Here is a 23,031-nt window from a genome sequence, read left to right as displayed (position 1 = left end):
CACAAATTGTACTCCTGTTTGCATGCATTGAGTACAGAATTCTGTAATCTTGCTTCAGATATGCCAATAAGCCATTTCAGATGCTGTAAGCATTTTCTCCGAAACTTGAATAATGTACAAAGACACATACACTTTTCAAAAAGATTCATATTTTTTATGAAGTAGAAAAGTATTTGGTTGATTATTTTGTCCTAGAAAAAAATTTAGACATTTCTAATAATACTCCTTAATGCTGACATTCTTATGTCAGACACAGAAAATTATTGTCTCAAGAATGAAATATTGAAAGGAAAACACAATTCTTGAATGGGAGACAAAACTAAATGTTATAGGATCCCAAATTCTAAAGGTGAGTAAGGCCTCAAGATCACCACCATAAATGGTGATCCCCCCATCATAAATGACCAATCACAAACTGAGTAGGGTCTCAAAAACCCACCAACCCAGAATCATTGGCCAGTCACAAACTGAGCTTGAAATGGAGAGGTGATATTAATTAAGTTTCAGAGGCTTAACAGGATATCTTTTCAAGAATACAAGTTACCAGAAACCATATGTTGAAGTTGTGGTTGGAATCAGTGCTTGAGCTTATCACGAATCCCTAGGGAATGTCATCTTTTCAAGGTATAAACAAGGAGAGAGTGGTTTTAATCACCAAAAGAATGCACGAAGAATATTAGCACCCTCGGGGTATGAGTAAGGCTTAATTATTCATTGAACAGCCTTGTTAGTTTTCTCTAAAAGAAGGTGATTAAAAAATCAGGAACTGAGAAAGGACTTTCTTTGGTTTCTTCTCTAAGCTACAGACTACAGATTTTTTCCAGCTTGGCATAAAGCAGTCAGCATGCCTCATGGAATACATGCAGAAAAAGGCATTTGGTAAGCTCCAGGCAATTTTAATTTCATTTCAATTAAATAAGAATGACAAAAAAAATAAATTATGTCTGTCTACTGTAAAGTGCCTTCATATCCAAATACTAACAGAAGTAGTGATCTAGTGATGTCAGGTTTTGTCTTGTTTCTGACCTGAAATTCAGTCTAGATGCAAAACAAAATGTAAACAGCAAAATAATGTCAGGATCCCCTCGGTCACCAGATAATATGACCCGAAAAATCTTACATAATTCTAGATTTTTTTCCTTTAATTAGCCTTCATCATAGATGTTTAATGTAATCACAGAACCACAGAATATGCTGAATTGGAACAGAGCCACAAATATTGAGTCTAACTCCTGACCCTGCAGAGTACCATATCTCAAGAATTACACTGTGCCCTTGAGAGAGTTGCTCAAAGGCTTCTTGAACTCTGTCAGGTTGGTGCTGTTACCACTGCCTGGGGACTGCCCTTTGGTTAGTTCCAGAAACCAAACAGCCTTTTGGTGGGGAATCTTTTCCTGAACTCCACTTAAACCTACCCTGGCACAGCTTCAGGTCATTCCCTTAGACCCTATCACCGGTCACCACAAAGAAAAGATCAGTGCCTGCCCCTTCTCTTCCCTCATGAGGAAGCTTCAGACTGGGATGAGGTCTCCCATCATCCCAGTCTCCTCCTCTCCAGGGTGAAAAGACCAAGTGACTTCAGCCACTCTCCATATGGCTTCCCATCAAGGCTCTTCACCATCCTTATGAACACTCTTTAATAGCCTAATGTCTTTCTTACATTGTGACGCCTAAAACTGCTCCCAGCACTCGAGGTGAGGCTGCCCTATTTCAGAGCAGAGCAGGACAATCCCCTCCCTCACCCGGCTGGCAATGCTGTGCCTGATGCCCACAGGACAGGGGTGGCTCTCCTGGCTGCCAGGGCACTGCTGACTCACACTCAACTGACTTTCGACTAGGAACTTCAGGTCCCTTTGCACAGTGCTGCTCTCCAACATCTCATTCCCCAGTCTGACTGTACATCCAGGGCTGCCCTGTCCCAGCTGTAGATTGATTCCAGCACCTTCCCTTGTTGAACTTCATACACTGGTGACTGCCCATCTCTCTGATTTGTTGAGGTCCCTCCGCAGGGCCTCCCTGCCTTCAGGGAGTCAAGAGCTCCTCTCAGTTTTGTATCATCTCTGAACTCAATATCCCTTCCAGTTCTTCATCCAAGTCATTTATGAAGAAATTGAAGGGCACAGGCCCTAATGATATACAGGCCCATTGAAATCTGAAGCATATAACTTGTGGTGGGTAGGATCTAAAACCCTTGAAATGACTGTAAGACAAAAAGATTTCCTAAAATAAATTCAATGAATCCCAAAATTAGTTAAACAAGCATGAAAACAAAGTGACCATCAAGAAATACTTATTTATTTATTGAAATCAATACTTAGGTGGAAAAAATTGAAATAATTTGAATTGAGTTAGAGTTAAAAAAAATCTAATTGAACTTCAATTAGATCAAAAAGTATTGAAATAATGTTTTCTACATAAAATGTATAGTTTTTTCTGTTAAGAAAAATGTAAAATTAAAAAAATATATATTAAGAAAAATATAGAGATCAAAGGCACAAATTGGTGGTAAGCATATGTTCTGTATGAATAATCTCTGAAGGTTCATATATAATATGGTAAGAGATAAGTTTTACTTTCTCAGTATCTTTGGATTTCTCAGGCTCAAAGGAATAGCAGAAAGAACACGAAAATAACAAATTCTACCTTTGTCCGATAATTTCAAGAGTTGATGGTGCTATTAACAGAGGAGAGTTTGGGCATGTGGGAATAGTTAGAATAAATAAATCTAATTTGTGGTCTGTGACTTAATAGATGGAAATTCTTTGAAAGACTTTAGGAAAGAATTAACTGTGATAGGAAAATTCTCATTATAACATTTCCTTGTCTGATTTATTTTCTGTAAGAATTCTAAACTTAAATAACCCAAACTTTTGAAGTGTTTGTGTTTGCTAAACATCAAACATTATGTTTGAACTAAATATCTCTGACACTGAAAGATGAAAGGCAAAGCTCAACTCAAGAAATGAGTGCAGGATTTCCCCTCCTACCCAGTGAACCCATTACTGATGACATTCTAATGATTCATTTCTACACATTTTATAAGGAAACAGCTTTTCTTTGAGAAAGGTAACCTGCTGTTGGAGCAAAACATCTTAAAATCTAGGAACTAGTGGGATTAATATCTCTGGTGATTTATTTTTCCTAATAGCTTCTATTTCCAGTGAACTAGATTCATATGATCTCATTGGTTAAAAGAGAGAAATTATGTAATAGCCTTCCTTTAAAAACCTGATAAAAATCCACCTAAGAAAATTGCCCTATAGATTGCATACTTTTGTGCATATTTAAATACAATACTGATAGAAATTAATACGATTAGAACAGTAAAGTATTAATAGGGCTGTGGGAAACAAGACTGAACAACAGCTCTAAGCAACTGCATTTTCCCGTTATTTATATGAGCATTCCTTTTCCCCCCTCTCATTATTTGCAAAGTGAAAAATAAAATGCGAAAATCTGAAATGTTTCCTGAAAAGGTCTGAAAAGGCTCTTCTGATAAAGGCTTTTAGGGTTGTGCTCACCCACTTAAGCCTTAGGAAATTGATTTGTGCCTCATCAGTGTATGAGATGAAATATTCCTCATCCTTTTCAGAGCTGGATTTTCATCCATTCCTGCAAATCTTATATTTATTTTGTGTGTCTTCACATATGAATTCACAATATTTTATTGCTTTGCATATGCATATGTGTACACACTTTCTGGGAGAAAAGTAAAATATTATTATATTAATTAATATTAATATTAATATTAATATTAATATTGCTATCAGAATTAATATCAATATAAATATTATTATCAATTGTTATTGTTGTTGTTGTTGCTGTTTTTCTTCCTCTTCTTCTTCTTCTTAAGTTAAGTTAATTTTTTCATCATGTTTTGATCCTCCAGAAAGTATTTATGAAGGGTCTTTAACTTAAAAATTGTTATGCTGAAATGCTCATGCAGAATATCCTGATAAAACAAGAGACAAAAAAATAAAAATTTCTATTTTAATGAAGCAGCAATACTTTAAAATACTTTGAATTTCTTCTACTTGTGTTTTCTTTCTCATTATCATAAATTTTGTTTTAAGTAATCAGAGGTTAAGGTACATGCATTGATCAGTTGTCTACTGTCTGTGTCTGGAGTAGGGGAAAACTCTTTATAGATTTAAGTAATATTTAAACCAGAATTATACAAAGAAAAATGTGAAAATACCGTCAAGACACCAGATAACATATAGTAGTCTCAATTTCCTTTATAATTTTACAATTATGAAACCACCCAACTTTCTTTAGAATGATGAACAGACTAATGTATTTATTATGAGCAGCAAAATACTTTTCCTACCCATGATTCAGTTATATGCTAATTTCTTTAAATAATGCTGTATTTTTTAACAACAATATCTGGTTTTGAGTCACCTGTCAATAATCTATTACCATGGCTTTATATAGACAAGCAGCATTTTTTTTTATTTACTTATAGTTTAGGCTTAGATAACATAATAGGAACAGGAGCAATAAGAAAAGGGAAAAGGATAAATAGGCTTTTTGCCTTCTTAGGGAATCTCTGTAATTGTAAAATCCAAGAAAACTAATTGAATTTCTCCTGTTGTTCTTTTTTATTGTTATCAGCATTCTCAAATTAGGAGCAGGTAACTGTACCTCACAAACTGGGCATTGGCATGTGTATTAGCAGCACCAAGACTCATTGCCTGTTTACAGTACTATATTTTTGAGCTCTGGTTTGTATTTTTTACTTACAAAATTGGTTTTTTGTGAGGTCATTGGTGTTACTTATCGGTACCAGTGACCATGGGCAAATTTCTTTCACTCAGCCTAAAAGAGTAACATTGAGGGGCATCCTACTCAAGGGAGGAATCTTCACATACCCAATTCCTAAAATATGTGTTTGAAATTTACAGTGAGGTTTGGCTTTTACGGCATAAAGTGATTCACAGTCAGAGTCTCCAGGCTGGCAGTGTCAGCTCAGCAGATTTATGTAACTTATCAGTGCTATCACTTTTTGGTTACTTTATCAGGAGCTTTGTCTGCCATGCGGTCACCAGTGACAGTTTCTGTCAGGAAACACTATTCTCCATATCCTCAGAAAGCTTAACTTTGGTGCTGATGAATCAAGCTGATGTCAGCGTCCTTCGATACTAAAAGAAGCATGGGGCCCCTTTTCCATCCACCACTAAAAGCTGTGCAGTAAAGGTTTACAGGGGTTTTGGCACCATGTGTTATATTTGCTGTATATGTCAAGTAGCCAAATTCTTGTTTGTATAATAAACGATGGCCTTTTTATTTCTTTAAAGGGCAGGTGTACCTGCAGAAAAGGCTTTCCAAAGTCAGAGGAACCTGCTGTGCTGAAGGAAGGGAAAAGGCATAGTGACACTGTGCTTCTAGTATCTTGTTCAAGTGTCAATGAATCCTCTCAGGATCACTGTTATATTCAGGCTACATTAGGTTCTGTGAAGTTTTGTGGTGGATGGCTGATTCGCCTCAATCAAGCCTGGTGACACTTCTGAGACAAAGTCAGAGAAGTGGGTATTTGCTTTATTAGGTGCACTGGGTGTGGGGGATTCCCTCCTCCAAACACACCCCACTACCTCCAAAGACACAGTGTTATAGGTAAAATTCATGAATATTGATCACATTCCCTGGGATAGGAGTGATTGTACAAATTATTTCTTGGAAGTCATTAATATCATTAGCGTGTGCACCACGCATGCTCTGTATGTCCTGGTGGTCTTTGGAGACTCCCAAAAACCCCTCCAGGATGAAGGTCCCAGTAGTCTTCATCACAATGCTCCTTTCTCTGGAGCATGCATGGTCCTTCATTGGATGATTCAGCAGTGTCTGTGCTGGCTTCAAACACATTTTTGTCCTTCTTATCTTGATAAGATTAAGGGAATCCTGTTTTTCTAGGTTTTATAATTCACATATTCTGTCTCTCAATAGTTAATTTGAGTTACCTATTGACCACTCCTTTCCCATGGCCAAGCAGAGTCTTAGAGATCTATAGTTTGTTTCTTGATGGTACCTTTTTCATGGTAGTTCTTCATGAAGAAAAAGGGAAAATCAACATAATTTCTCTTCAATGAAAGAAAATTGATTGATGGCATTCCCTGATTTTGTGAAGCTTTCTTATGAATGTTACAATTAAACTTTCAAACAATCATTTACTCTGCCGTTGCTGCCAGAAATTTGTGCAAACATCCTGCTTTTTTGGCAGAGAGGAATGAGGCTACATTTAAGATAAATAATACGCTAGATAGAAGTGTCCAAATTAAACTTTGTAATAGACTTATCACAGACAAATTTGTTCATTTTGCCTTCTTCCAAGTTTTCTGTATCTTAAAATTCCCCCCCCACACACCTTGTGATTTTTTCACATCTATTCTAAAGAAAACAGATTTTTGCCCTCAGTGATTGAGATGCGATTGATGAATTTTTCTCTATGACATTGTGTAGCAGACGGAGAAGTATGAAACGAGTATCCTCCTGCTGGAAGACATATAGAATGCCATCCCAAACAAATTGAAAAGCTAACCTTGATACACATCTAATGCATTTCCCTTAAAATTATGTTCACTGTACTAATAAACTTTACAAATTTTACTTTCTATTACTAAAGAAAGCACTGTAGAGGACTTTTTGCATTTTATTCAACTGTTTCACTAAGTTACAATGCAGTTCTCAGTGCACATTTATTTCTGACTTATCTGTCAACAATTTCATTGCTTTACATTAGTCTCAGTAAAGTCTTTTAACAGCCCAAGCTGCTGCTTTTGTGAGTCTTTTTGAGCTCTGCTTCCACCTCTATATTGCATAGCTCCATTTTTTATGTGTGGTAAATTCCACCAAGGCACACAAGATAACCTCTTCCAAACTTCAGATCACAAAGTGAACAAAATCAGCCCTAATTTTAGTGCCTATACCACCATTTCAGTCTAATTCTCTGCAACAAACTGTTTGAGCAAGTTTCTCTGTCTGATAACCATCTAGTTTTCTAACTTGTTCAAGATTTTCAGCCCTTTTAGCATGTCAATTATTGTTCTCCACTTTTCCTATCTTGTTTTTGAGGTAAACTTGCAGCAGAGCTATTTCACAGAAAGACATGCCAGAAAGAGAGGGAGAGTAATGGGAGATATCTAGGATCAGCAGGCACCAAAATTGTTAACGGTCTTTAAAGACCATTGAAAAGAAATGTGGTGAAGGACAAGGAAAATGTAGAGGCTTCACAGATTTAGGTGAGATAGCATTTTGTTTTACGCCACCCAGTAAACTCTGGGTACTGACTTTTACATTTTTTCAAATAAAAAAATTAGAAAAATTCCAAAAGGAAGTTTGGAGATTAAGAATGTGAGAGTGTCTATCATAAATAAGAGAGATGAATGTTTGGAAATAGCAGCATAAAGTAAGAAAAGAAATATTCAGCCACAAGTCACAGCTCACACAGATGTTTTCACTGCTGCCATCAGTTACCAGAGATAAGCTTTGGCACACCCCATAGCCTGAGGGTGTGAACAGCTGCACGCTTTTGTGGGAGATCTGCCTGGGTTGCCACACCTACTGTGATGAGTGCAGAGAACATGTCTTCTGCCCTGTGGATATCATAGCTGAGCTCCTTCTGGAGGGTGATGACAAATTAAAGAGGTGTTTTGGCCTGATATGGTGATGATGACCTTCCCTTGTGATCTGTAGTGCCATACCCTGTTTGATCTGTCCACAGTTCTCCTGGTCATTTGTGCTTCTAAGGCTGCTCTGTGGAGCTGTGGGGTCGGCTGCAGTCCCGTACGCAGCATGCAGCTCTCAGTGTCTCTCCTGAGAGATGCCTCATCCCAGCAGGTCTCTCTGCTGCCCTGATGCTTTCCTACCAGGTCTGCCCTGGAGCTGCTTGCCACAGTGACTGACTGATTTAATTATGTTATTTTAATTTTGATGTCCCAGCAGTTTTGAACGAAAAGCTAAGTGAAACAAAGTGGTTAAAAAGTGAGAACTTGAATTCAAAGGCTGCTCTTCCTCAGCCTTCTGAATTGCTCCCAACACTTGTTCCAGCAACTCGAGAGCATGCAGCTGTTTGAATGTGTCATGGTGTGGTGTGTTATCTATAGCTAAGCACAGCAGGAAGTGCTGGTTGGAATTAAACCTGATACCATCCAACAATGTTGTTTTATCTGGGAGTACTTTTTAACCAGCGTGGTTGCAAAGAACGGAAATAACTACTGTGCTGAAGAGGTGTAATAACATATTAATACTAAATCGAAGAAAAGCTTTTCCAGGATAAAGGAGGTCACACTTCAGCATTTGTAGCCTTTCTGATGTGAGAGCTCACACATGTGAGCCTTTCGGGGAGGCCATCTCTTGTGCCCTGGCTTCAGAAATAAATGCATTAACATTAAATTATTAGTATATATTGTCTTTATCAGATCATAATCTCTTTTTTCCCCCAAAAATATTACATGACTAACTAGAATGAGTATTTGTCTTGCTGACTCTATATTAAATCACTATTATATCAGGGTAACAACATCATCTTTGCTGCGGCTGTTCAGGCAAAGCAATTCCTCAGGTGATCTTTTATTTGCTGATTCTATAAGTACATGTTTACATCTCAGTTGCTGCATATGAATGATGTTTAAGACTGTGTAGAGAGGTAACTTAAAACCTTTCCAGCTTTAAGAAACATGTAATAGAAAATGTATTATTCTTATCTCATGGAAAATTTTTAGATAGATATAAATATTCACGTGAGTGTAACCTCAGCTCTTTCATTACAAATAGTTGTGTCAGGCATTATTCACTGCTTTAAACAATGTTTAAAATGCCAGGAACTTTAAAGTTATCTACGATTATTACAAATTATTGCCTACTTTACTCTGTATGTGGTCTACAAAATCTCAGCTAACAATTAATTATTTGCCTTTTTCCAAAGACTCACATTCTAGGCATCTCACTAAGGAATCTATATATTTGACAAAATTCCAAGTAATTAGTAAGAGTAAGATTTCTCTAAGACCTCCTTTTTAAATAAATGGTTAAATGATCCTATGCTATCAAATAAACATTACTGAATTTTAAATGCCAACAATTAGATAATTCTGAGTTTTAGGAAATTACTTTTCTAAATGTATATTGAACCTGAGATCTATACTATTTTGAGAATAACTTTTTAATACCATATTAAAAAGCCACAAGAAAAGAATCTTCTTTGGCAAGCAAAAACCACCAATATTTTATCTGCCACCAAATGCTGCTGATGTATTTCCAATACCTAGGGTACATAGAGGTCAATTAAAAATATCTAAATTTCCTGCCTGTATGGATTCAATAGATAGGTCTGCTGTTTTAGTGCTATTTTTATTTTGTAAACAAATAGGAAATCTTGAGCTGTCCTTTATAAACTGATTTTTACTTAGGACCTCTACATTTTGGTCACATCCCAAACAGCTTGTTTGCGCTTTGATCAGTAGTTGTTTGACGAAGAATTTTGACAATCCCACCATTTTCAGTGTAGGAGGTAAGAAAAGTTGCAAAGTCAGGTGGTTGGCAGAAAGAAATTCTAAAAATAGATGTTTCTATACTAATATATATCCACTTATGTGACAGTAAAACTGTGGAAGTACCTCAGCTGAAAATTACTGGTAATTGCAGCTGTACAGTTTGTAAAGCATGCCTTGAAAAGCTTGCTGTTTCTGGGGAAAGAAGAGCATTACTAATCTTTGGGTTAAATAATTGAATCACTTCTGGGGTAAAATAAAGCTTGGGGTAAACATAACCATAACCCTCACCATCGTTTATGTTGAGTGAATATTCTGCCTTCACAGTTTTATTTTAAATCCCATCTGTGCTTGAGTAGCAGCAGCTGCCACAATATCAAGAAATATGAACAGATTTTGGATGCCTTGCAACTTACTCTTACAAGAAGCTTGCGTAGAAAATCATAGGTATAATTTTCCAGTTTATGCTGCTCCTTTATTTCATCATTAAATGTTTCTTGAAGAGTTAAAAAGAAAACTGTGAGCAATCTCTTTGCTCAGGAGCCAAGAATCACATGTAGTTGAATCACATTTAGGTTGGACGCCTTTGGGGATAATTCTACACTACCAGTGCCTTCTTCCTTTCAGACTATTGTCAAGTGTCTGATGCTGGAATGATTTTTGCCTTTTTTCTTTTATATATTCTACGGCTTCTTTACATATTTGGAGCTCTGTAGCTTGTTATTGCACTCATAGCTAGTTTTCCCAGTAGTTTTCCATGCCCTTTCCCTAGGCAGGAAGACAAAACAAATTCCAGAGTTTCCAGCCCGGGGGGATACAAGGCCTCTGTCCTATCTCAGTTCTTCCTGGGAACCAAGGTTGAGAACAAGATATTTAAGACATAATTTCATAAACAAGTACAGCTAATATCAAAGGGGGGAGGCTCCAGAGAAGGGGATTGACCTGGGGGAATTGCATCACCACTTGTCCTCCTAACCGGTGCTTTTTATCAGCTCTGCTAATTTCCTAAAACCTGTATTCACCCCTGTGGGGGTGGGCTTTTGTGCCCCTGGAGCTCCAATAAAGATCCACTTCTATATTACCTTCTGTACTAAAATTATCTCAAGTTTCATTTCTAGGTTGAAAAAGGCATCAGTAAATAGGCCAGTCCATCTCTAATGACACACCTTTTATGAAAATGCACATCTTTACCTTTAAACTGTTCCCTGAAAACACTTAAGAGTGGTCTTCACCTGCCCTAACATAAGAAACCAGATATTCTCAATTGTCAGACGTCTATGTGGATGTGATTATAATTTTTGTCTGTTCTGATATACAGCTATGATATTGTTAGGGATCTGAAATGGCATTCATTGTTTACGTTAAAGCAACTGAATCCTACTAAGTGTATATAATTACTTGTAGAATTTTGTAAAATCACAGGGTTTGTTTTGATTTAATTGCAGCTATGTTTTAGATGTATTTGTGTGAAGGGTTTTTAATGACTCTGTAACTGAAGTGAACCCAGTCATTAAGAACAATAATGATGTCAATTTGTCAGTAGAAAACCATTTTGCTCCCAAATATGCCTGTTGATTTTCCATTCATTTCCTGCAATGATTCCACTCTAACAAAGAGGCTGTGCTACCTGTAAATGTTACCCATTTTCTTCAACAGGAGCTGCACATGTGCTATGTAGCTCAAATATCTTTGGAGTGTGCATATGATTACCTCTGACTGGAAAATAGCACAGCCATAACTGTATGTACTGGCATTGCTTCCTTACTCTCCTCCAGCAATAGTGACAGCCTCTATAACCATTCTCAAACAGTGTATGTAAACTGGATGATCCCATTGCAACCAAACAAATTTATAATTCCTTGCCATATTGACACTGCTTTCATCCTATTGCAGAGTTGTTCTTATTAGAATTGATATTCTATCAGTCTTCCACGCAGTGTAAGTAACTGTATTGATTACTCCTTACCCATATCTTGCTTGAATAACTCTGCCAAATTTTTCCTGTGAAACTCAGCTAAGTTTATTAGGGTCTTTAACACGACAGCCATTAGAATCAAGCTTCCTCATTTTCACTTTTTTTAATGTAGTCTCACATGAGCATTTAACAACTTTGTCTCTAATCACTGATTCTTTTTTTCAGTACATATTCTTCAGATGCTGGCTGTTAACAGCACCTCGTGACCAGTTTATTGAAACTGGCTAGCAAGCCTAATCTGCAAATTGTGTGGTGTTTAGTGTAATGCTTTGAGATAACTGCAGGGTGGAAAGGTCTGGGGAAGATTATTACAAAGATTTACAATATTGCTAGTGTACTTATGGTATACAAATACACGTAGCATGGCCACAGCAGCTGTGTTGGAAAGTCAGTTGTTCCCTTGTCATAGAAGTAATAGATTTTCCATTAATCAAAATGGTCTGCTAAGTTCAGCAAACAGAAAAAAAAGGAAATGTCCATGGCTTTAAAAATCCATTAACCGCAAGTAAGTACTTCACCAGTTGTGCACATACAGTACCATACACTTATAATTTTTTGTTCCATAATATGGGCTGAGTCTTCTAATGATTCCCTCTTTAATTTTTCTACAAATGCAGTTAATGTTCTGTTTGGCTCAACATTTGCCCTCAATTTTGCTTGACAATGAGACCTCTGATAAAAATGATATCTGAACACAGGGACACAGAAAACATTGTAGTACATCTGGAGTAGTAGCATATTTGATAAAAAATCTGTTCTGCTTTTTCAAAAACTCATTTAATGTTTTTAGAAACCACAGATTATACTTTGGAAAAGTGATTTGAGAAACCTGTGAGGGAATAATTATATCTCACATCTTAAAACAAAATTATCAGAAGCTGTGGCAAAAGTAACAATAACAGAAATCTGAATGCTTTGCTCAGCTATGGAATTTTAGGTTTAGAAGGAGAGAGGTTTCTGGGTTGATTAATTTTGATACCTGCTTTGGGCTGTGACTGAAAAAGAAATACGCCTTTCCATAACTGTTTAAATTTGTTCCTGCCACAAAAGGAAGAGGGATAGCCTCTCTTAAAATCTTGCTACTACCAGGGAAGGAACAAAGGCAGTGCAATTCACGTGTTCCATCCATATGAAAGATATTTTTTAAATCCTTCTTTTTGAAGATGATTTCTGCTTCAGAGCATAGTGAAGTGTTACCTTTTCACAATCAGGATAATATGATACATTTTTCTTTTTTCCTGCATAATCACTGAATAGTGGGATTACTGTGAACCACTGTCCTCAAGAGCAGTCCTCCTCAGCTCACAGTGACTGGGGAGCACAGCAGGCTAGGGTCAGCCAGGGCAGTCCCATCCCTGGATATCAGGTGCCTTCAGGGGGATGGGGACGAGACAAGACCCAAGGGTGACACCATGCACCATCCAGACAGTGTCCATGAACATGCAGGGCAATGTCTGCAGACAGTGTGTGTTATCTGCCCCTTCAGACTTTATTGATTCAGGAAGGAAGTGGCTCCAGATATGATTTAGGTAAGCTTAGGTTACTTCTGTACTCCATGCATCTGGTTGCCTGGTTCTCCAGCTGCTCGCACGGGTGGTTTGCTAGATGAGTCTGTTCCTTTCCGACTGCCTGCCAACAAGCCCCAGGCACGGGAAGCCTGTGGGACCAGGGTCTGGCAGCTGTGGAGAGCTATGAGTCACAGCTCTTCCTCCTGCTCCCTGTGGCTGCAATTACATCTCTTGCATCTGTGCCTGGATTGTGTAGGAGATGGTGGTTTTCCTTGGGTACATATGCTGTGGGATAATTTTGCCCAGCCACAGACATGCAAGAGTTCCTTTGTGTCACCACAAAGTTCTTTTACACAGAAAAGGGATAAAAAGCCATGATATTTGGTACACTCTGCTATGCTATAAATAATTCTTCATTCATTTATACATTCATCATTTCCTTTCCTTTAGAATTTTTGCCCTTTCCCAGTTTAGAGGAATATTTTATAGATGTGAATGCAGTTGCAATTTTTCAGTGTAATTCAAGTAAACACCACTGTTGTCCCTAATTGGCAGAGGGCTGTAGTACATCTGGTAGCTAGGACAGACATGTTTACCTAAATTACATCTCCCTAAATTAGGGGATTATATTCCAAGGTGCCTTACAGACACCAGAGAGAGAATGAAGAAAAAGGCTTTTAAATAGACTTACACAAATAAAATCTGTGGAACGCATGTGTTATCTTTCCTCTTAAGTCAAACTGACAGTGGTTTTAATGTTTAAGTAGCTTACTGCATCTCCAGTTGTATAAAATGCTGTTTAATTTTAATTCTCTTGTTATACTCACCCACAGAAAAGCTTATTTTAATCTCACTTCATATTGTGTCAAGGATACAAACACCACTTAATATTTTTATTCTGCAGAAGTGATGGTCACAAGCATAAAAAGATGTATTTGTATTGCAGTCAGGGCCCACTGCAATCAAGGCTCCCATATTTTCTGCAGCAGTATCACTAACCTGAATTCTTTGTTAAGAGTCCTGAAGTCTGTAGCACTCCAGTATTGCAGACTGGAGTTCCTTGTATCTATTAAAAAAAAAAGATTTTGAAAACGGAGGCTGTGCCCTTGCGGTATTTAATTCAATTAACTCATGTGTTGCCCCTAGCTTTATATTTCCGTTGAATTACATATTGATTATCTAAAAGTAGCAGAATAGTTTTCTGTGGGGAATTCGAAGGTTAGACAGATATGGAACAAAAATAAGAGAACTTTGCTTGGATACGTTTCAAGGATTTTTTGAGAATGACTTATTCCTGGTGAAAGTAGATAGCACTGAAATAATTGTGGAGTTTGGTACTGCAAAATTAGCAACTTGCTGTTTGGAAAGAAACAGTTAATTTGTGTACCAGAGCATCTACATATTTATTAACCACGATTTACCTATCAATTGGTGTGCTTTTTTATTGCGACATTTACAAACCCCTCCTTCTAGTGGCAAAATGTTAGCATTGGTTGGTACCCAGAAAATATGAAATTACACTGGTGTCAACCTGCCACAGTGCTATTTTGTGCAATGGAAATTTCTGCAATGGAAATAGCTGTTGATTCACACAGGTTCAAACACAAAGTACTAAAGTATCAACAAGTGTATGTTATTAACCTATTCTTGATCCAAAAATACCCCACCCAAAAACCCTTCTAAAAGCCAGTGTGTTTTCTTTCCCTATGATTTCATGATACCTTTTTGGTTTTTCTTCTCCTAGTGATGTATCACAGTCCGGGAGGGCTGCACAGGCCGGCTCCCCCCTGGTCCAGGGTCCCTGGTGAGTTTAATCCCACCGGATCTGGGGCGGGTGGCCCCCGAGGTTCTGCGGCATGGCGTGAGTCTCCAAACCACGTCAATTCAAGCAGGACTATAATGAGGCAAAGGAAGAACTGGACTCTATCTCTGTTCTGGCAGGGAGGTTTATTTGGGGTAATGGGGAAAAGAGAGGAAAAGGGGGAAGGACAGGCAGGGATGGGGTAGGAGCTGCCAGCCCAGAGATGCAGAGACCGCGAGCTGATGCGGGCATCGCCTTATAAAGGGAAGGAAGTTTGAGGGAAGTTTGAGGGAAGTTTGAGGGAAGTTTGAGGGAAGATTCAGGGAAGGGAAGGGAAGGGAAGTTTCAGAGAAGGGAAGTTTCAGGGAAGGGAAGTTTCAGGGAAGTTTCAGGGAAGTTTCAGGGAAGGGAAGTTCCAGGGAAGGGAAGTTCCAGGGAAGGGAAGTTCCAGGGAAGTTCCAGGGAAGGGAAGTTTCAGGGAAGTTTCAGGGAAGTTTCAGGGAAGGGAAGTTTCAGGGAAGTTTCAGGGAAGTTTCAAGGAAGTTTCAGGGAAGTTTCAGGGAAGGGAAGTTTCAGGGAAGTTTCAGGGAAGTTTCAGGGAAGGGAAGTTTCAGGGAAGTTTCAGGGAAGTTTCAGGGAAGTTTCAGGGAAGTTTCAGGGAAGGGAAGTTCCAGGGAAGTTTCAGGGAAGTTTCAGGGAAGGGAAGTTTCAGGGAAGTTTCAGGGAAGGGAAGTTTCAGGGAAGTTTCAGGGAAGGGAAGTTTCAGGGAAGTTTCAGGGAAGTTTCAGGAAAGTTTCAGGGAAGGGAAGTTCCAGGGAAGTTTCAGGGAAGTTTCAGGGAAGGGAAGTTTCAGGGAAATTTCAGGGAAGGGAAGTTTCAGGGAAGTTTCAGGGAAGTTTCAGGGAAGTTTCAGGGAAGTTTCAGGGAAGTTTCAGGAAAGTTTCAGGGAAGGGAAGTTCCAGGGAAGTTTCAGGGAAGTTTCAGGGAAGTTTCAGGGAAGGGAATTTTCAGGGAAGTTTCAGGGAAGGGAAGTTTCAGGGAAGTTTCAGGGAAGTTTCAGGGAAGGGAAGTTTCAGGGAAGGGAAGTTTCAGGGAAGTTTCAGGGAAGGGAAGTTTCAGGGAAGTTTCAGGGAAGTTTCAGGGAAGTTTCAGGGAAGGGAAGTTTCAGGGAAGGGAAGTTTCAGGGAAGTTTCAGGGAAGTTTCAGGGAAGTTTCAGGGAAGGGAAGTTTCAGGGAAGTTTCAGGGAAGGTTCAGGGAAGGGAAGGGAAGGGAAGGGAAGTTTCAGGGAAGGGAAGTTTCAGGGAAGTTTCAGGGAAGGGAAGTTTCAGGGAAGGGAAGTTTCAGGGAAGTTTCAGGGAAGGGAAGTTTCAGGGAAGGGAAGTTTCAGGGAAGTTTCAGGGAAGTTTCAGGGAAGTTTCAGGGAAGTTTCAGGGAAGTTTCAGGGAAGGAAGGAAGTTTCAGAGAAGTTTCAGGGAAGTTTCAAGGAAGTTTCAAGGGAAGTTTCAGGGAAGTTTCAGGAAGCAGGAAGTTTCAGGGAACAGGGAAGTTTCAGGGAAGGGAAGGGAACAGGGAAGGGAAGGGAAGGGAAGGGAAGGGAAGGGAAGGAGAAGGAAAGGAAGGAAAAGGAAAGGAAGGAAGGGAAGGAAAAGGAAAGGAAAGGAAAGGAACAGCAAAGGAACAGGAAAGGAAAGGAAAGGAAACAGGAAGTTCCAGTGAAGGGAAGCTCCAGGGAAGGGAAGTTCAGGGAAGTTTCAAAGGAAGGGAAGTTCCAGGGAAAAGGAAGTCTCAACAGGAAGCTCAGGGAAGGAAGTCTAAGGAAGGAAGTTCAGGAAGTTCAGAAGGGAAGCTCCAGGGAAGCTCCAGGAAGGAAGCTCAGGAAGGAAGTTTCAGGAAGGGAAGGGAAGGAAGCTCAGGGAAGGAAGGGAAGGAAGCTCAGGAAGGGAAGTTTCAGGGAAGGGAAGTTTCAGGGAAGGGAAGTTTCAGGAAGGGAAGTTTCAGGGAAGTTTCAGGGAAGTTTCAGGGAAGCTTCAGGGAAGCTTCAGGGAAGGGAAGCTCCAGGGAAGGGAACAGGGAAGGGAAGGGAAGGGAAGGGAAGGGAAGGGAAGGGAAGGGAAGGGAAGGGAAGGGAAGGGAAGGGAAGGGAAGGGAAGGGAAGGGAAGGGACTGTCTCCCCCAGAGCCAGTCCCGGGGAGTCTGAAGGGAAGACAGGCATAGGGAACCCACCAATAGATTTCGGGGTACAGCAGAGCATATTTCAAAATGAACCAATGGTATACAAAGCAGAGGGACAAAGGAGCACATGGAATCCTAAAACCCCATGTTGCTACATCCTAGCTCTTTGCTATCTTTTCCTTTGTGGGTTTTGGCAATGTTCCCTGCTTTTCAAAAAGTAATAGAATTAGTATTTTCCTGTGCAGTTTGACAACTAGATGAAGTCAAAGGGGTTACTTTTAAGCCTCTCTAGAGGAAGGTCTGACCTCATTCAGCTAGTAACCACTACATATCTATGCTCCAATAAAGTTTGATGCTGAATTAGCAATTAAAGATGGTGCTGAACAGATTTTACAGAATTTTCTATTCCATCTTCTAGTAGTATTATTATTCCAAATAACAAAAAATTACTTATCTGCTGGTCTCTTTTTACTCTGTGTTGTTTTCATTTGTTTGTTTGTTTGTTCATTCATTTTTCTCAAAAAGACACCCAATAAAATTTCATTTCTTTCTCTCATTAGGAAAAAAATTCAATGTGGGCACATAAATCACATTAATGATTTCATTCAATGTCCAAGTGGGAGATACTATTACTAAAGCAGTTTCTCTTTATTAGCAACTGAATAAAAAAAATTAATATGAAAACATTTCAAAATAATATTTAAAGAATAAAATCCTGGTTTTGAATGCCCTGTAAGGCTGGATAAATGACGTAATTCATACATGTGCTTGGCTTTGCTGGATGTGGGGAACTAACTGCATATTGGAAATTTTTGCCCTGGTCTTGGCTCATCTACAAAAACCTATTGAGAGGCTACTGAGTGGGCCATCTGCAGCAGATGCTCCAGAAGGACATTCTGAGATGTGGTCCATATGTTTCTGCCAGTTTAACTATAGGCAACTGATAATAGAGGCTATCCTTTTGTCTGCATAAAAATGTTTCCCTCTCTAGGACTGAATCCCCTTCCTTGAATTCTTCATGGCCTCATTATTTTGCTCATTTTTGCCTTCTGTCTTCTTCTTTCCTTATGCCCAGTTATTTTCTCTGTTCTCTGATTTTTAGATTGTTGTGCCCTGTGCAACTTTTCCTCTAATTGCTTTTATCAGTTGCTTAGTCATGTAGGTATAAAACTTCTGAGTTGAACTTTAGTAAAAATAAATTGGTTCCCGACCTCAGAAGGGAAAATTGCAATACTAGATAATGAACATACACTACCTACTCAGATCTGACATTTCAGTTTTTTAAAAAAACTTCTTTCCTAATAGAGGCAAGGCCGGTATCACAAAGACTCCTTTGGCAATGGTTACAGTCAAAATGCTCATATTGATTAGTGTTCTCTACAAAGCCCATTATCTGCTTTGAAGACCAGTTCATTAAAATGTGTCCTGTTTCTACAATACAGAAATTGTGAGGACTGCTGAGGCAGTAAAAGGTAATTTCTTAAATGTTCCTATAGATCTGTGTAAAAGTAGAAAACTTCTCATCACAAAGTTGAGCTTCCTGAGGTATTCCAGCATTTGCAAAAAGTGATTCTGTTGTTGTGATTTCCATATGTGGCTGTCATGGAGATCTATTCTTTGGGAAAAAGAACTTTCCTAGGAAGTAATAAGCTCATCTAACGAAAATAGCATACAGACACAGATGAACAAACACATGTATGCCACACTAATACTGAAATTAGTCTTCTCAATCAACTTTCCTCTTTTTAAGCGGGCAGTTTTATGTTCTTTGTCTGTACTTTTTACAGGATGCATGTAAATATACTTATTTTTATTTAAAGGGGACTAAAACACAGTCCATTTACTCTGGTAATTTAAAAATAACATGTTAATACCCAACAAGAAAAAAATCCTGCTAGAGAAATCAACTAGCTGAAAGTTGGTCTCTCAATTATAAATTTCACATTTGGAAATCAATAGGTCAAATTAAGATAAACTAATTACACAGTAGTTCCTAAGTGAATTGCAAATGATCCAGCAAAGTGGTCAGCATTTCAGCTGGGATTTTGATATCTCTGCTCATGGAGAGGTCATTTCACTGGAGAGTGAAATGGCAACTTTGATGATAAAACCAATCACTATCAAAAAAAGCATTTAGAACATACAGGTAGGTATTGAATGCTTCTTAAAGGTTTTTAAATTACATATTTCTAACTGAATTTTATTCTACTAATTGTCTTTAGAATAATTTGAAAAAAAAAGTGCTTCCTAGTTTTGATTGTTTCTTCAGTTTCACAAATGACAATTAATTACGATATTGACACAGACAAAACTGATGCAGACCAAAGGGATGGCTTTGGAAAAAGATGGTGGAACTCATCTGAGGACTGTCAATTACATTTTCATTTAAACAATTTAGTAAGACAATTGAACAATTTAAAATACAGTTAAACAATAATGTCAAAAATTCTTGGTTTAGGAGTACTTGGGAACACTCAATCACATGAAAAAATACAATTAGTAAAAATGGACGGTTATGTACAATAATAGCAATAAACAAATATTTAATTTGAATCTAAGGAAATTAAAATGAAAATTTAGAAGTATTGGAGATAACAATTTGACAAGCCAGAATCAAAAGGAAGTATATCACACTGAAAGCAAACTAATGTGATATAATTACAATAGAACAAACAGAAAACATTAAACAGGATGCAATAGAAAATAACATTCTGATAAAAATCTATTTTTATTATTTTTTTAAGATAAACAGGGGTAGGTATTCACATGTTTTTATGATAAAGTTTTGTTACTAAATCAGAACTTGAGAAATTCTCAAACAGGAACAGTTAAAGTAGAATAATTTAAAATCAACAAAAATCCAGTGATTTCCACAGTGTTTAAGGATTTGGTGAAGAAGTGCTAGAGGGAATTAAAATGAGTTTAATTAATCTAAAAAATATTATTGCTAATGAGAATTCCACTAATGAAATTTTTGTAGTGGAATCTTGAAATAATCTCAAAGTGCTCCTCTACAATTTTTTACTGCTGTTTCTTATGATTACAGGCATAAAAGGTGATAAACTTCTACACAGAGTCAAGGAAGATATTTTGTACTAAAATACAAAAAAATATAAAAGTGGAAAAAACCCCAGTATTTCCCCATGGTTGTATGTAAAGTGAAGAAGTTAGTTAGGTGCTTAGTGTAACATCTTGCACAGAGATGGGAACAAGAAGAAATTTGCTTCTTACAGAAGCGGAAAAATCAGGGTTTAAGTAGCCAGCTCCAAAGCGTTCTAGGATGTAGCACAATCTATTCTCAATGTGCTTTCTGCTGCTCTGGTGTGTGACACTGAGCGGCTGCCCCAAAGGCACCACTGTGTGCACCATTACTGACACAAACATATGGTGAGCAGCATCTTGACCAGCACTTGGGGAACCCAAAACAAAAGAATTTGGTCAGGTTCCTGCTCCTTTCTCTGGCAAGGCTTTTCCTACTGAAATACATGCACACCTTTGCTGTCTTTATTCATACATACACAGATGTGCACAGGTCCCTCAATGACTCATTCTGTCTATTAACCAGTCCCCAGCTTAAATCCTAATTGCTGAAAGGTGTAGCTCCTCTCCTCCTTGCTGGCTGATCCAGATGAAGTTCACTCACAAACCACACCTACACCTGAGCAGACTCACATAGAAACCAGTGAGTGGTGGGGTTAAATGGAAGATAGGGTGGACTGCAGTGACAGAGGCTTGGACAGACAAGCAGATTTCCCAGCAGCATGTTTACTCACAAGACAGATCTTTTTAAAACCCGCTCCATCCCATTTTCTGCCCTGATCAACCTTGATTCCTCCTTTCCCTCAGTTTTGGCCCTTCCCATAAACATCCTGTAATTGGTATTGTTCAGTTTCACAGTTTCTTTATAACACACTGGAAGAAGCCTTGCACAGTCCACAAGCCCCTGTGGTACTCACAATAATCTCTTTTCCTCTTCCTTTCCAGATACAAGGATCTGTGGGAACATCCTCTTTATGATCATGTTTGTGGGGTTTTTAATGACCTGTCAGTCAGAGACCTGAGAGCTCTTTTCTTTCCTGATGTTTCCTTCATCCATGTTTTACAGATCTTATGCATCATGTTTTAGTTTATTATTTTTACAGTATCATTTGATAAGATTTTGGGCTGAATAATTTAACCACAGACTCTGAAAGAAGAAACGCCTCCATTCTGCTTATCCCCACATTAAGGATTAAGAAAAAGCTTTAAAAAAATTCCAGAGTGCTACAAATACCTAGAGGAATGTATGGAAGAAAACCCTAGATTTCAAATAGTTGCTTAGATTTCAATTAGTTGCTTAATAATTATACATAAGTGGGTAGGCGAAAGGAGATCAGGTAATGACATGAGAGAGTCAGTGGAGAGCAGTAGTCCTAAAAGATACAGAGAAGCACTGGAAATTACTGGTTTGACCACCTTCCTTATTTTTATAATATTTTTCCCTCACTGCCACTCCTTTTCTTGTTTCTTTGAATGTTTGTATCACTAAGCTTGGAGTAGGATTTTTTTGAACCAGTATTATACAATATCTTTTATTGCAAGAATTGCACAGAAGATTAATTCGAACAACATAGGAATTGCATTAAAAGAGACAAAATTCTGGATCTTTTTCAGCACAATAATCCCAGATCACTGGTATTTCACTGCATTTACTGCTACTGGATTTGTTGCATATGGCTTCACTTTTCATGTTCTTACTGACACTGAAAATTTAATACTGAGTTTTTAAGAATGTTAAACTTCCAGCAATCTACTGAATAGCCTTCAGTAACATATAAATAATTTATCTGTACAATCTGATTATATCTGTATTTTTTATATTTGTGGAAACTATTTGTCCCTTTCACAATCTCACATTAGTGTCAGATATGAGTAGGACACTTAATTCTCCCCCTTGGGGCTGTAGTCATAATTTTATTCTCACTAAAATTTTTCACAGAATAAATCTTAATTTCCCAGTGTGAGAAACATTGTGTAATATTTTATGGTCTTTGAAAACAACTTTTTTGATATTGTGGGGATTTCAGGATATTTTTGAGACTGAATAATTATTTATTTTAGCACATCATATCAGTCCTTTTTTAATCTTATGTGCCTTCAGAATGATCCTGATTATTCTGGAATTTTCCTAAATATTGGTATTTGTTTACTGACTCTTTTGATGGTGGGTTTTTCTGATAACACAAGCAACTACAGTAAACTTACTCTCATTTCTTTTATCATAGTTTGTCCTAAAAGTTTATTCCTGGAAATCAACTTGAGAAGTGCACATTACAATCTCGACCTTTCATATTTTTGAAAATTTCAGATATCCTCTTTTACCATTGTCTATTTTTTTCCTCTATGTCAAGTATTTTTTGCTTAGGCAAGGGCATTACACTAATTTCTTAGCCCTAAAATATGGATAATCAGAAAAAGTGTTTAGATTTAGTATTTGGTTTGGGCTTGTTTTCTTAGCATTCGTTCTTCTGGCAGGTGAGTCCTATCAAATGGAAACATACATGTCTTTCCACGGCAAGAATATGCAGTTTGTAGGAAGGAGTCCTCCTTTATTAGATACTTATTTTAAAAAGCTGCAAAGCTAGAATGTTGAATCTTGGGTAGTACTGTGGTCTTGATGGGGAAATTCAGTTTGAGAGGCTTATTTGTGCAATGGATTGTACCATAAAATGGCTCTTTCTTGGCTTTATAATGAAGAATATTAACAAGTGCCATTTGTCCAAACAAAGTAAAACTATTTTTAAGAAATCAGTAATTGTGACTTTTCTACTTAATTTTGAACATTCTGCAGCACAGTAAACACTGACTTTAATGTAACCTTTAACACCATCTTAATAGGATTGGTCTTATTCTTTCAAGACCAATTATCAAAACTTGAGGTGCACTTTATAACCTTTTTGTGTTTCACAACAAAATTTGATACATGTGGCAGTAATTTACATTCCTCATAACAGGTGAAAGAATTCTCTGTTGACAATAAAAATATTATTGTTATATTTTAATTGCATTCTAAAGGTTTTCGCACAAGTTATAATGGAAGAAAAAGG

The sequence above is a fragment of the Lichenostomus cassidix genome, chromosome Z, assembly GCF_008360975.1.
Source record: "Lichenostomus cassidix isolate B80296 chromosome Z, HeHo_3.0, whole genome shotgun sequence".
Classification (NCBI taxonomy): domain Eukaryota; kingdom Metazoa; phylum Chordata; class Aves; order Passeriformes; family Meliphagidae; genus Lichenostomus; species Lichenostomus cassidix.
The sequence above is the reverse complement of the archived record's forward strand: the minus strand, read 5'-3'. Positions refer to the sequence as shown.